The 14,312-nt window shown below is 44.6% G+C and overlaps 1 long non-coding RNA gene across 1 annotated transcript; it reads right to left on the minus strand.

Annotated features, from left to right (window-relative positions):
* Positions 1–326: 326 nt before the first annotated feature.
* LOC147032561 (uncharacterized) lies at positions 327–3,713 on the minus strand. The gene is made up of 2 exons (XR_015055233.1): positions 2,428–3,713; positions 327–2,330 (listed from the first exon to the last, which is right to left on the minus strand). It is a non-coding gene; the product is annotated as an uncharacterized LOC147032561 (long non-coding RNA).
* Between the last annotated feature and the right edge of the window lie 10,599 nt (positions 3,714–14,312).

The raw sequence follows: 14,312 nt of genomic DNA on the forward strand, positions 1-14,312 counted from the left end.
ACTCAATAATGATAAGGGGTACAAGTATGCTTTAACCGTTATTGATTTGAGGAGTAGATATGCGTGGGTTGTCCCTTTAAAAAACAAAACAGGTAATACTCTTGTGTTAGCTTTTCAACAGATATTTAATAAAAGTAAGAGAAAACCTAAGAAATTGTGGACTGATGAGGGTAGAGAGTTTTATAACAAGACATTTATGAATTTTTTAAAAAATAACAGTATTACATTATACAGTACCTTTAATGAAGGGAAGGCAGTTGTTGTTGAACGTTTTAATTGTACCTTAAAAGAGAGACTATATAAAAAATTCACACAACTCGGTTCACAACAATGGTTATCTTTTATTCAGGATATTGTGGATAAGTATAATGACACGATTCACACGTCAACGAATATGAAGCCATCAGAAACATTTACAAAATTAAAATATGAAAAAGAGATTAATGTCAGAAAACCTAAGTTCAAAGTTGGTGATATCGTAAGAATATATAGGTGGAAATCTCATTTTGAAAAGGGTTTTACTGAACGATGGACGAAATAACTTTTTAAAATTGTTGATGTAATAGATACAGTTCCTTGGACTTATAAAATATATGATTTGGAAGGGGAAGAGATTTTAGGTTCATTTTATTCACAGGAATTACAAAAGACAAAACTAAGCATATAATACACCTTTGTGGACACTAGAGGGACAAGTCCGAGGTGTATTACAGTATATAATGTGTGTCAAGGGGGACGTTCTTAGATCTGTGAACCCCAAACACAGAATCCTCAACTGAATAGTCAAGGCTTAACTTTTGTTTGTGTGTGTGTGTGCAATGGGAGCAATAGGTTGGCGCTTCACTCCCTCCTACTATACACCGTTGTGGACACTCGAGGGCCAAGTCCGAGGTGTATAACAGTATATAATGTGTGTCAAGGGGGACGTTCTTAGATCTGTGAACCCCAAACACAGAATCCTCAACTGAATAGTCAAGGCTTAACTTTTGTTTGTTGATGTGTATGTGTGTGTGTGTCCCAACCCTCACATTCAAAATCTCAACCCCAACCCTCACATTCAAAATCTCAACCCCAACTCAATCCTCGCCCAACACAATGTCTTTTTCAAAATGAGATTTCCACCTATATATATATATTTTTACGTTTTTTTTCTTCTTCCAATTCTGTCTTTTAAGGCTTTCAGGTTTGATGACGTAGAAAGGGGGAGTAAGCCTGCACTTTCTTCCCAGAACTTTCTTGATCTTGCTCCCATCAAGCACCATCCGACAAAGAACTACATCGATAGGTTTAGATCCCAAAGAGTGATAGCAACTCCAAAAGTCTCCAAAATATAAATAAATAAAATAATAATAATAATAAATAAATAAATAAATAAATAAAAGCCCCCAAAAAAGTTTCAAGTGTCCAACATAAACCCAACTTTCCAAGTCTTCAAGGTATAACCACATTCCCGTTGAGTTTCCAAGATATGTATCACATTGTGAGTTATCAATCCAGAACCCACATTTCAAGTATTCAAAGTAAAACCAACTTACAAAGTCTCTTAAGGATAACTCATTTACTGATTTTTTCAAAATTTGTGAGTCTCCAAGGTAGGCCCCATATTTAGAACCATCTTGGCAGAACCCTTTTCCTGAGTCTCCAAGGTAGTTATTTAAACCATCAAGGCAGAACTCATTTACTGATTTTTTCAAAATTTGTGAGTCTCCAAGGTAGGCCCCATATTTAGAACCATCTTGGCAGAACCCTTTTCCTGAGTCTCCAAGGTAGTTATTTAAACCATCAAGGCAGAACTCATTTACTGATTTTTTCAAAATTTGTGAGTCTCCAAGGTAGGCCCCATATTTAGAACCATCTTGGCAGAACCCTTTTCCTGAGTCTCCAAGGTAGTTATTTAAACCATCAAGGCAGAACTCATTTACTGATTTTTTCAAAATTTGTGAGTCTCCAAGGTAGGCCCCATATTTAGAACCATCTTGGCAGAACCCTTTTCCTGAGTCTCCAAGGTAGTTATTTAAACCATCAAGGCAGAACTCATTTACTGATTTTTTCAAAATTTGTGAGTCTCCAAGGTAAAACTTGTATTCTGGCTCATCAAGGTATAACTTGTTCAGTGGGTATTGTCTTGATAACTCACAATGAGTACTATTGCTGTAAAACTCTTTTTCAGGATTTTGCTGGTCTCCAAGGTATAACTCTTTGGTTGGGTCATCAAGGACGAACTCGTTCTGTGGGTCTTGGTCGCTCATAAGGTCTTCAACCAAGCCAACAATTTCGCCCCAAGTTGTAGCAAAAGCAGTATTTTCATTTCGTATTTCAGACACAATTTCCTGTGAGAGAAAATAATAATGTATTAATTAAGTTATTTAATTATTAAATGAGTATGCTTCAATCAAAGTTTGAAAATAGGAAAATAAAAAATCTTACCTCAATAGATAAGAGGTTTGAATCCAGTTCATCAACTTGAAGGTTTAGTTCCATAGAAGACAGAGAGTTCCAAGGAACACCAAAGTCATCCCACTCAAGGTCTTCAACCAAGCCAACAACTCCCCCCCAAGTTGTAGCAAAAGCAGTATTTTCAGATACAATTTCCTGTGAGAGAAAATAATAATGTATTAATTAAGTTATTTAATTATTAAATGAGTATGCTTCAATCAAAGTTTGAAAATAGGAAAATAAAAAATCTTACCTCAATAGATAAGAGGTTTGAATCCAGTTCATCAACTTGAAGGTTTAGTTCCATAGAAGACAGAGAGTTTGAGACAAGCACACAGAACACCATTGCCAGCAAGAACAAATGTTTAAAATGGAGCCTGGGTTTGAAGCTTTTATAGAGAAAGACTGGTGGGTGTGGTTTCCTTTGGAAATTCCCTGGGCAAGCCTAGGCAAGCCTTCATTGGGAAATTTTTCAAAACCATAACATCCTGTAATTTTCTAGTGATTTCTTTGTGAGTCAGAGATGAACTGGAAATGATGTAAGAGTGGGCGGGGCTTAGCAAAAGTAGGCGGAGCTTAGGAAAAGTGGGCGTGGCTTAGAAAAATACCTTATGAAAAGTGGGCGGAGCTTAGCAAAAGTGGGCGGGGCTTAGGAAAAGTGGGCGTGGCTTAGAAAAATATCTTATGAAAAGTGGGCGGAGCTTAGCAAAAGTGGGCGGAGCTTAGGAAAAGTGGGCGTGGCTTAGAAAAATTACCTTATGAAAAGTGGGCGGGGCTTAACAAAATTGGGCGGGGCTTAAAGAAAAGTGGGCGGGGCTTAACAAAAAATAACCTGTGGCTCAGGAGGTGGTCAAACAAGAGCATTAAGAGAAGTTTATCATTTCGTAATGGCACAAATGGGGTATCTTAAAAAATATAAAGATTCAAATGTTTTGTTTGTCAATATTTTAGATGGGGATTATTGTGCAAAGAAAATTAAACTATTGAAGGAATTTGAGAATGAACAAATCTTTATAGGTTCAATGAGTGAGCTGTTCAACCCCCAGGTGTTCAATTCAATGAGGTTCAACCTCCAAGTTAAAAGGGGAGACAAATAAATATACCTTGGGATAAAAAGGGGATTTATTTTTAGGGAAAAAAAATATAAATCGCTGAAAATCCCCCATTCATTTACATGGGGAAAAGTGAGCCAGAATCAGTATTCTTACCCTACTAACGGGTGATGTGAACACCTGCTGCTGCACTCATCCACGATTTTCACATTTACAATCACTGTGTTTTCTTCCTTGAGTCACAGGTCCTGGGCCATGGGCAATGTAAATATTAGAATTGTACAGAGTTATAACCCACCTGTTTATGTTTCGTTTCAATTCCACAAATGTAGCATAAGGATGTCGGAAATGTCGCACTCAGGGATCCGTAAGTAAATCGTACTTGGGGAAACAACCCCGACATGCCACACGAATGTTTAACAACTCGGGTAGAGTCTAGAAAAAGAGAGGGGGGTGGTGTTGCGGTTTTATAAAACCACATGCCTCTAAGGCAATGGTACTCAACATACAATGATCCCAAGGCAGTTATCAGTTATTTCATGAGTATTCGTATAGTTAGTCCTCCCCTCATGTCTCGTGGGTAAATAGGATGAACCTCGTTGCGTGGGACTCGCAGGAAGGTCTAATATATGTATATATATATATATATATATATATATATATATATATATGTATATATATATATATATATATATATATATATATATATGTATATATATATATATATATATGTATATATATATATATATGTATATATATATATATATATATATATGTATATATATATATATATATATATATATATATATATATATATATATATATATATATATATATATGTCTTCGATCCTCACTCTGACTCCACTTAAACCCTTTCCACCTCGCTGGTATACAAAGCACACACACCACTCAATCGCATCTCTGATGGGTTCACGCTGTGAGCACATTCCACGTGTTCGGATCCCCAGCTTCTCTGCCGACAAGGCATCCTTCCTCGTGAGTTTGCGCGCCATTTCTCAACCGACACCTCCCTTCAATCCTCATCTCACTCCACGAACCTCACCCTCTTCACCGCCACCGCCTCCCACACAGGGGAAAAACACTCTCACGACCATTCACACTCATCCTCACGATAGTTCGAAATTCTACTTCGAGCGCCACACGGTGCCGACCATTACCCTGGGCGCCGCGTGGTGCTTGACTACTCCACAGACACCACAATTCCCACCACATTTCACCGGGAACGTCCAATGTAAGCATCCTGCTCGATCATCATCACAACTGCCCTCACACAGTCATCAAGCCACGTCAAAACCTCAAGGGACGAGGAGAGGACGCGGGAAGGACGATTCAGGGACTTGGTGCGGGTCCCGAATGTGCGTTGCGGCTCCGTGGAGGAGCACATGGGTAGCGGGAGATGTCCGCTAACATTCTCCCTCAAAATAGCCATCAGTGTCTGTTCAGGGCTGGGGTGTGCGCTCAGGTAGCGCGGCCCCATATTAAGTGAGGAGCTCCGAGCCATGCCAAGGTTGGCAAGCTTCTGAGGCAGTTTCCAGTCTCTGAGCCTGGCGGGGTGGGGCGAAGGCCTCTGTGGCCCAATAGGGGAGCGGGATTTGGGTCACAGCGCGTCACTATCCAGTCCTCGCCCCAACCTCCATCCGGGGATTATAAAAGGAGCAGCGCGGAGCCGTTTGGTGGTGTGGCTGAACTGCTTCGCTCTTCTCTCCATTCTTTCTTCTTCGCTGCAGCCTGCTCATGGGTACGAGGGTGACTCACAGTCTTGCCATCATCTTGCTGCTGCTGTCGGGCCACTGAACCAGACGGGGTCGTCAACCGGCCAAACACAGGCGAATCATCGCGTAGCGCAAGGTGCCACATGTCCCTGCGATCGAGTAGGAAGGAGATAAAACAGAGGTACACCATTCATACGTACAGATACCGACACGGTTAGAATAGGGACTTTCCATTCCACCATCTCTCTATACTCCCCTTTGTCCCGTCCACTGTGGACACAATAGCTCGATTGTTCATCGTGGGCAGGGACAAAGGATCGGAAATCTACTTCTTTTTCTTCTTCTTCTACTTGCCCATGTCAGCTTCGCTGCCGGGGTAGCTGTCACTTCTTGGAAGCGCGACTGTGTCTCTGATGCAGTATCCCTCCACCAGTACACACTGGTACTCATTTTGCTGACCGGAAGGATGACACAGGCTGAGTCAACCTCCTCTTGTATTAATTCAGCGGCCAACGGGGTTTGAACTCAGGACCCGAGGATCCCAAGCCGCCATCCTAAATACAATTAAACACCAGGCTTATAGGAAAGGAAATACAGTAAATCTTCCTGCAACGTGGATTCCTCGATCGCGGTTTCCAATTTAAACGTGGAAAAAACCAGCCCCACCACGAGGGTGTGTTTCGCATTTACGAGATTGTGGCTGGTATTTTCCCCAAGATATATATTATTCTTATTCCTTGTCACTGTACTCTACTTAACCCTTGCCGACACAAATGAGGTCTTCTTCGGCTAAATACAAGGCTAAAAATACCCTCCTTGTGTGGACAAGGGTTAATTAATATTTAATTTATACATACGATAATCCGACTCGCCACCTGCCGCCATCGCGATCGCAGTTCGAATTTACACATCTATATATATATATATATATATATATATATATATATATATATATATATATATATATATATATATATATATATATATATATATATATATATATATATATATATATATATATATATATATATATATATATATATGTCGGGTGAGAAGACCACAAAGTGGGGGAAGCTATCTCACTCCCACCAGTCTCCCAGGAATTGTAGGCCATCACACACGGATAATTCCGTGACGAGGCGGGTCGCTTAACCGACCGTGGACGCCAATAACTCAACCGCGTGACCTCGGGTCCTCCCGTCTATGGGTTAATAGGGTTACCTAATTAATCACGTGGTTTAATTACCGGGGAACACGCCCTTGGTCCACCTTGTCCGAACCGGATCACTCTACCGGATCGGATGCAGCTGAGCGACACTGCCAAGGACGTACCAGCTGAAAGGAACGGATCGTTGGGAATAAAGTCCCGGCTCAACTAGGATTCGGACCATGCTGGATCAATGGAAGAAAAGACAAAAACTAGCAGGGAACATTCCTCATAATAATTTATTAACAATGGGCGAGTAATGGTATGTGGCACGATCAGGATTTATTGGGGTGTGTTGTGCAGAGATAGGGAAGAGAAGTGCAGTGCACCAAATAAACACGCAACTTACAAAAGGGGACACAGAGCAGACTCCAGGCGAAAATAATAACAACAATAACAATAACGATCTTCTGCAGTCTTACTTAAGCAGACAGGTGCCAGGACACACAGACACGCATACACACAAACACAGAAAACCAGTTGAAGTGGAGGTATTGCAGCAAGACAGGAGAGGAGTTGAGGGTGCGGTCTCTCGGTACCTTTGTATAATTGATTGCCCGAACGTGCCACCGATATGTTTGGGGGGAATGCTCCGTGGTGCGGTACCTCCCTGACAGCTGGTGCGTCGTCTCTTGCTTCGGGCAGCTCACGTCGTGACCATGTGTGTGAAGGAGGGGCTTGAGTTGGGAGGGTGGAGTCAGAGCGAGTGGACGGGGTGGTAGGCGGGACCAGGTGCGTGGGTGGAGACAGCGTCGTGCGGCGAAGAGGAGGCGGAGTCGAAGTGATGACACAGAAGGCAGAGTCAAAGTCCAGCTTGAATGGGAGGCGAGGCAGGGGAGAGAGAGAGAGAGAGAGAGAGAGAGAGAGAGAGAGAGAGAGAGAGAGAGAGAGAGAGAGAGAGAGAGAGAGAGAGAGAGAGAGAGAGACAGAGAGAGAGAGAATAGCTCCGTACCGTCCTATAGGCCCTGCGGCGTGGGACGGGGGGCTACCCTGAAGCATTGTGTTGTCATCCGAATCAGGCGCTCTGATTGGCCCCGACCCCCTGCGCGGCCCGCCGCAATGACCGGAAACTGCAACAACCCATTTCCGGCAAGACGATTCCGTGCCATAAAAATGTCTTGCTCAGACCTCACGACATGATATGAATCACCTACACCGAACTCCGCATCATGACTTGCCTTGCAAGAACCCCCGGGCCGTGCCCTGATGACCGGCCGAGGGCAGCATCGGCCCCGCACACCCGCTCTGGCGCCTCTGACCAGCGCTGGTCAATGTGCCTGCTCCATGATGCGCCACACGGCCCGCACTGTACAACATGCCTCTGCCCGATCGCAGTTTCGCTCGCCGTCGAGGCGTGAAGAGGTTCGCCGTCCGTGGGGAACATCCGCGGCCACCAGCGAGGACCGAAGCTACGATGTTATATCGAACCCATGCACAGACAGTAAGATGTGTCTCATAAGGTGTCACAAGCTTAGCGCTGGTCTGCCTTCAAGCACATTCCGTACAGGGCGCTTCAAGCACATTCCGTGCAGGGCGCTTCGAGCACATTCCCATGGCCCACGTGGTTGGCGCGCGCATTCGCCCGATTCTGCGATCGTGTGCGCAGGGCCAACACCGATACGTGTCAGATATTGAGGGGAACGCTTAAATATAATAATTATATGGAGGTTTAGAATGAAAAGGAAATAGGTATGTGTCAGATGGAGTAATGGAGGAAAAAAAAAAAGAATACCGATATAGCGAGTCGAGAAATGGGTTGAAAGGAAAGCGCCGCTTGCGCCTTGCACACTCGCACCCCGCCCAATGTGGCGTGGGGTTACCTTTCTATCATCGGCCTTGGAATGCGTTCCGTGCAGCGTGGACGTCGTGCTGGGTGTGTTTCCTGTGTTGTGAAAAACACCATCCGTACAGCCTCTTAAGAGATATTCATTCGTATGCCTTTTCAATGCAACAAGCAGAGCCTGGTGTTGGCTCAGTGGTTAGGGTGGCGGCTTGGGATCCAAGGGACCTGAGTTCAATCCCCGTCGGCCGCTGAATTAATACACTAGGGGGTTGACTCAGCCTGTCATCCTTCAGAGGTCAGCGAAATGAGTAACAGCTCCAGTGTGTGTACTGGGAGAGGGGCACTGCATCAGCAACATAGTCATGCCTTAGAAGGCAATGGATCGAGAAAATATCACCAAGACCATGAAAGGAATAGATTGACAAGCCCCTTCCCCGCCCGTCAACGTGATGGACGCATCCGCTGTGAGTTCCATCTCCATTTCACCAACAAAGGAAAGGAATGAAGTATATTTACCTTCCTTGAACTTCTTATGGTCAAGAATGGTTGCTTCCACGTGTGGAATCCAGAGTCCGAGCAATCGCAAAGTACCCTTGAAGGCAATGGATCATGAAAATATAACGAAGCCCCTGAAAGGAATAGATTGACGAGCCCCCTCCCCGCCCCTCAAAGTGATGGACACATCGAAAGTGACCTCTCCATCTCCATTTCACCAACAAAGGAAATGAATGAAGTATATTTACCTTCCTTGAACCTCGAGGTCAAGAATGGTTGCTTCCACGTGTGGAATCCAGAGCCCGATCAATCGGAAAGTACCCTTGAAGGCAATGGATCATGAAATTATAACCAAGACCATGAAAGGAATAGAGTGACGAGCCCCCTGACCACCTGTCAAAGTGATGGACACATCGAAAGTGACCTTTCCATCTCCATTTCACCAACAAAGGAAATGAATGAAGTATATTTACCTTCCTTGAACCTCTTGAGGTCAAGAATGGTTGCTTCCACGTGTGGAATCCAGAGCCCGAGCAATTGGAAAGTACCCTTGAAGGCAATGGATCATGAAAATACAACCAAGACCATGAAAGGAATAGATTGACGAGCCCCCTCCCCGCCCGTCAAAGTGATGGACACATCGAAAGTGACCTTTCCATCTTCATTTCACCAACAAAGGAAATGAATGAAGTATATTTACCTTCCTTGAACCTCTTGAGGTCAAGAATGGTTGCTTCCACGTGTGGAATCCAGAGCCCGAGCAATCGGAAAGTACCCTTGAAGGCAATGGATCATGAAAATATTACCAAGACCATGAAAGGAAAAGATTGACGAGCCCCCTCCCCGCCCGTCAAAGTGTTGGACACATCCAGAGTGACTTCCATCTCCATTTCAATGAAAAACAAATTCATCAAAGAATTTTTATCTTCCTTGAATCTTATGAGGTCAAGAATCAAAGCTTCTGTGTTTGGCCTCAAGAGACCGAGCAACCGGAAAATGTTTTTACAGGCAATGTTCTGTGTGTTCCAATGTTCCGTTCATGAAAATAAGCATTTGTTCTCGTCTTCATTGCTGTGTGGAAACATTTCTGAAACACAGACTTTGAACTTGCTGCCTTGCAGCATGTGTATATATTTTTCACTGACAAGAGATTCAATCTGGAATTTCCCTCAGGACAGCGTGAACCTCTGCCAAGCAATGCCTGATCCACGAGAACATATTGGGCCCATTACATTTTTGAAATATCATGATACACAGTTCTTTTTCGTTTTGGGTCCAATCTCTCAATTGTGAAGAATCACTTTAAAAATAAAATAATTCTCGTATCCAGATCCGGATTCGGATCTTCACAATCATTGAATCAACTCGACCTTGCCACACACCCAACCTGTCCACCAAGTTTCATCCGAATCCATCCACAACTTTTATGAGATATCGTGATTTGTATTAATTTGGCCCACTCTATAAATGGTGAAGAATCAGTTTAATCATCAGTTCTGGATCCGGATTCTGATCTTCACCAATATTGAAGCAATTCTTCCTTGTCACACATCAAACATGTCCAACAAGTTTCCTCCAATTCCGTAAACAACATTCTGAGATATCGTGCTTCATATCATTCTTGGTCCAATCTCTCAATGGTGAAGAATCACTTGAAAAATTTTCGTAGTCGCATCCGAATCCGGATCTTCACCAAAATCGAATCAGTTCGTCCTTGTCAGACACCCAACCTTTCCCCAAGATTTCATTCAGATCCATGCACAACTTTTTGAGATATCCTACACACAAACAAACAAACAGACAGACAAACAAGAAGACGACGTCGTGCAGGGCACGGTACTTGCAAAAACCATAAAACAAATTTTACATCGAAAATAAATGTTGGTTGAATTCAATGAGCATATCTGCAGCTCCTCTTCAAATTTCAAGTGAATCAGATGAAAATTTACAATTTTAGAAATTCGGCCTATGTTGACCTTTTGGTCCATGTTGACCTCAAAAATAATTGATGCTTGAATTCAGTGACCTGAAATATAAATCCTCTTCAAATTTCAAGTCAATCAGATGAAAATTGAGGATTTTAGAAATACCACCTTCGTTGTTGACCTTGGGACAATGTCCTTTTGTCCATGTCGATCTCAAAAATAATTGACTCGTTGAAATCAATGACTTGTTCTGTAACTTCTCTTCAAATTTCAAGTCAATCAGATGAAAATTGAGGATTTCAGAAATCCCACCTCAGTTGTTGACCTTTGGCCTATGTTGACCTTTTGACCTCAAAAACAACAGACTTCTTCCCTTTGACAAACTATCTCTCCCAGGTGGTGAAGTTTTGTGAAGATCGGTGTTAAATTGTGACCTGTAGGCAATTGACGGACAGAATAACAAAATTGACTGACCAATATGCTTGAAAAATCTTCGATTTCGAAAATAACAAACTGACAGATAGACAGACAGACAAACAAACAGAGAGAAAGGGGTGAAAATGTAACCTCCTTCACCCTCGGTGGTGGAGGTAAATATGGCTGAATTCACTTCAGTTCTGATTGAAGGTAACAACTTCGTATGGTAAACACAGCCAAGAAACCTCATGTAAATTTAAAGCTTGACGGTCTGTGCATGTTTGTCCTAATTGATTACCCAATGTCAGAGTTCACTCATAAAATGAACTTTGTCCCCGTTGCTAACATCATGACGTGATGTACTCACAAGATCATTTTTAGTGTAACAACAACATGTCCATTGTCAAATTGAAGGCTCGCGTCCTCATTGAAAACCGACACGAGCTGTTCCTGCTGTAATATATTTATATATTCTGTTTCATTGACGTCAAATGTTGAAGTATTGGCGTCAAATGATCAAATGATCAAGGAGTGGAGGAGGTGACCGATCAGTTCTGGCAGTAATACAGCAGATGCATACAACCATCCCTAAATATGCCTGAATTCGATTGTTTACCTTTGTATCATGGTCTTAAAATATGTGGAACTCACATGTGATCACGATCAACACGACAAAGGAAAGCAGAAATAAACGGGGCAGAGAATATTTGATGATTGAAATCTAGAACCAGCGTGACAGGGGAACCTGTCCTGACAGACCAGCAAGTGCTTTGCATGACATAAATATACCGACAGTCGTCACATCTTGATTCAAAGTTGTCTTTGTACCAATAACAAAAAACAGTTTTAATGTGACTGTGAATGTGTCGAAATTCAACCGATTCCACCACTTATGTCATCAGGTAAGGTATGGGAGCATGTGCCAGAACAGCGCGTCGCTGCGCCCACTTTCCGCCGGTACTCCAGGGGCCTCCGTCTGGCCATCCCCCAGGCAGATGCCAGGACCATCCCCATTTCCTTGAGATGATGGTCAACCTGCTGCAACCACGAGGCACGTGGTCGGCCCACTGGCCTCCTCCACTCAAGAGACTCCCTCGCTGAGAGAATTTGGTGAGCAGGATCAGCATCAGGAAAACGAGCCACATGTCCATACAGCCGCAACTGACGCTCACGGACTATGCAGGTAACAAATCTCATCCGAGTCTCTCTCAGCAACCGCTCGTTGGACACAAAAACCGACCAGCGATAGCCAAGGAGTCTCCGAAGAGACCCGGTACCAAAGGAATTAAGTCTCCGTCTCAGATCCCTGGTCAGAGTCCAAGTCTCGCATCCATAGAGCAAGACTGGAAGTACCAAGGACCTGAAGACTCGGACTTTCATCCTCCCGCACAGGTACTGGCAGCGCCTCACCCCATGATCCAGTGAATCCATGACTCCCCAGGCCCGACCCAGACGTCTTTTGACCTCTGACTCACAGCCAGCAGAGACATGAATATCACTGCCAAGGTAAGTGAATCTCTCCACGACCTCAACATCCTCACCACAAACAGACACAGACAGGACAGCAGCATCCAAGATGTCACCGAAAGCCTGGATCTTAGTTTTGACCCAAGAAACCCGTAATCCCAGCGGCTCCGACTCCTCATTCAGCACCTCGAGGGCCCACAAAAGGATATCTAAAGTCTCCGCAAAGATGATTGCATCATCTGCAAAATCAAGGTCCAAGATCTTGACATTCCCAAACGATGCACCGCAGCTTGATCTCTCCGACATCCTCCCTAAAATCCAGTCCATACAAGTGCTGAAAAGTGTGGGGGCCAGTACACACCCCTGACGAACTCCAGTAGCAACTGGAAATAAGTCAGAGATGGTACCACCACACTTCACAGCACTCTCAGTACCAGAGTAGAGTTCAGACATCAGATCAATCAGTTTTGGTGGCACCCCACGAAGACCAAGAATCCTCCAGAGGACATCCCGATTCACTGAATCGAACGCTTTACAGAGATCAACATAGGCTGCAAGCAGCCCCTGCCAAAACTCTCGTCTGCGTTCGGTGAGGACACGAAGAGCAAGGATACGGTCAATCGTTGACCTCTTTGGTGTAAAGCCTGACTGCTCTGGACGCTGGTGCTCAAGCACATGGTGGCGAACCTGATCAAGAATTTTCCGAGCAAAGACTTTGCCTGGCACTGAGAGCAGCGTCACCCCTCGGTAGTTGTTGCAGTCTTGGCGATCACCCTTCCCTTTCCAGAGAGGAACAAGGCCCCTCTTCCAATCAGTTGGGATGATGCCTGTGTTCCAGGCAGAGCACAAAACTGCATGCAACGACACGAGTGCAGCATTTCCACCAGCCTTGAGAAGTTCAGCATGGATGCCACAGATCCCTGGAGCTTTGCCCCGTTTCAACTGGTTCACCGCAGCCCGTGTTTCCACAAGCGAAGGTGGACCACAGTTGATTCGAGGGTCAGCAACAGGGATTGTAACACCCTTGACGTCCAACTCGACAGCTGGGGGATCAGCCTGGTACAACCACTCAAAGTAACCGGCCCAGCGGGCCTTCACTTCAGACTCCTCTGTCAAGAGCCTACCATTCTCTGCACTAACTGCAGTGCTCCGAGGGATGGGCTTGGATGAACGCAATGCGCGAATTCCCCTGTAAGCGGGACGAGAATCACCTGTCCACAGGTGATGCTCTCCCTCCTCACAGATTCCTCGCACATAGGCCTCCTTGTCCACCCTCAGTGCACGTACAGTTTTACGCCTCAGCTCCCTGAACAGCTCAGCTCTGCCATTCAGCCTGGCCCCGCGACTCTGGTCAATGGTATCCAGTGTCCCTTGAGAGACAAAATTCTTCTTTGCCCTGCGGTGAGTTCCAAGACATCCACCGGCAACATCAAGGATGGTGGTCTTGAAGGGACTCCACAACTCTTCAGAACCCCTCAAAGCACCCAGACCCCCAAGTGTCCAATCAGCCTGTTCGCAAACTCCTCAGCTACTTTCTCATCCCTGAGCTTGTCAACATCCAGCCTCGGCTGGGATGGTACCATTCTCCAGGATTTAAGGTGCAGCTTTAGAGTTGCTACAACAAGCCTGTGGTCAGTGTTGAGGAACTGAGCACTCCGGTAGACTCTGGATCATCCTCCAACGACCGTCAATGAGGACATGGTCAATCTCCTTTGCCACACCGCCAGCGTTGGAATACCAAGTCCAGCGATGAGCTTGTGGGCGCTGAAACCATGAACCAGCCACCCTAAGTCCATG

This window comes from Eptatretus burgeri, chromosome 2, assembly GCF_056783735.1.
Source record: "Eptatretus burgeri isolate ZD-2024b chromosome 2, Ebu_testis_v1, whole genome shotgun sequence".
NCBI lineage: Eukaryota > Metazoa > Chordata > Myxini > Myxiniformes > Myxinidae > Eptatretus > Eptatretus burgeri.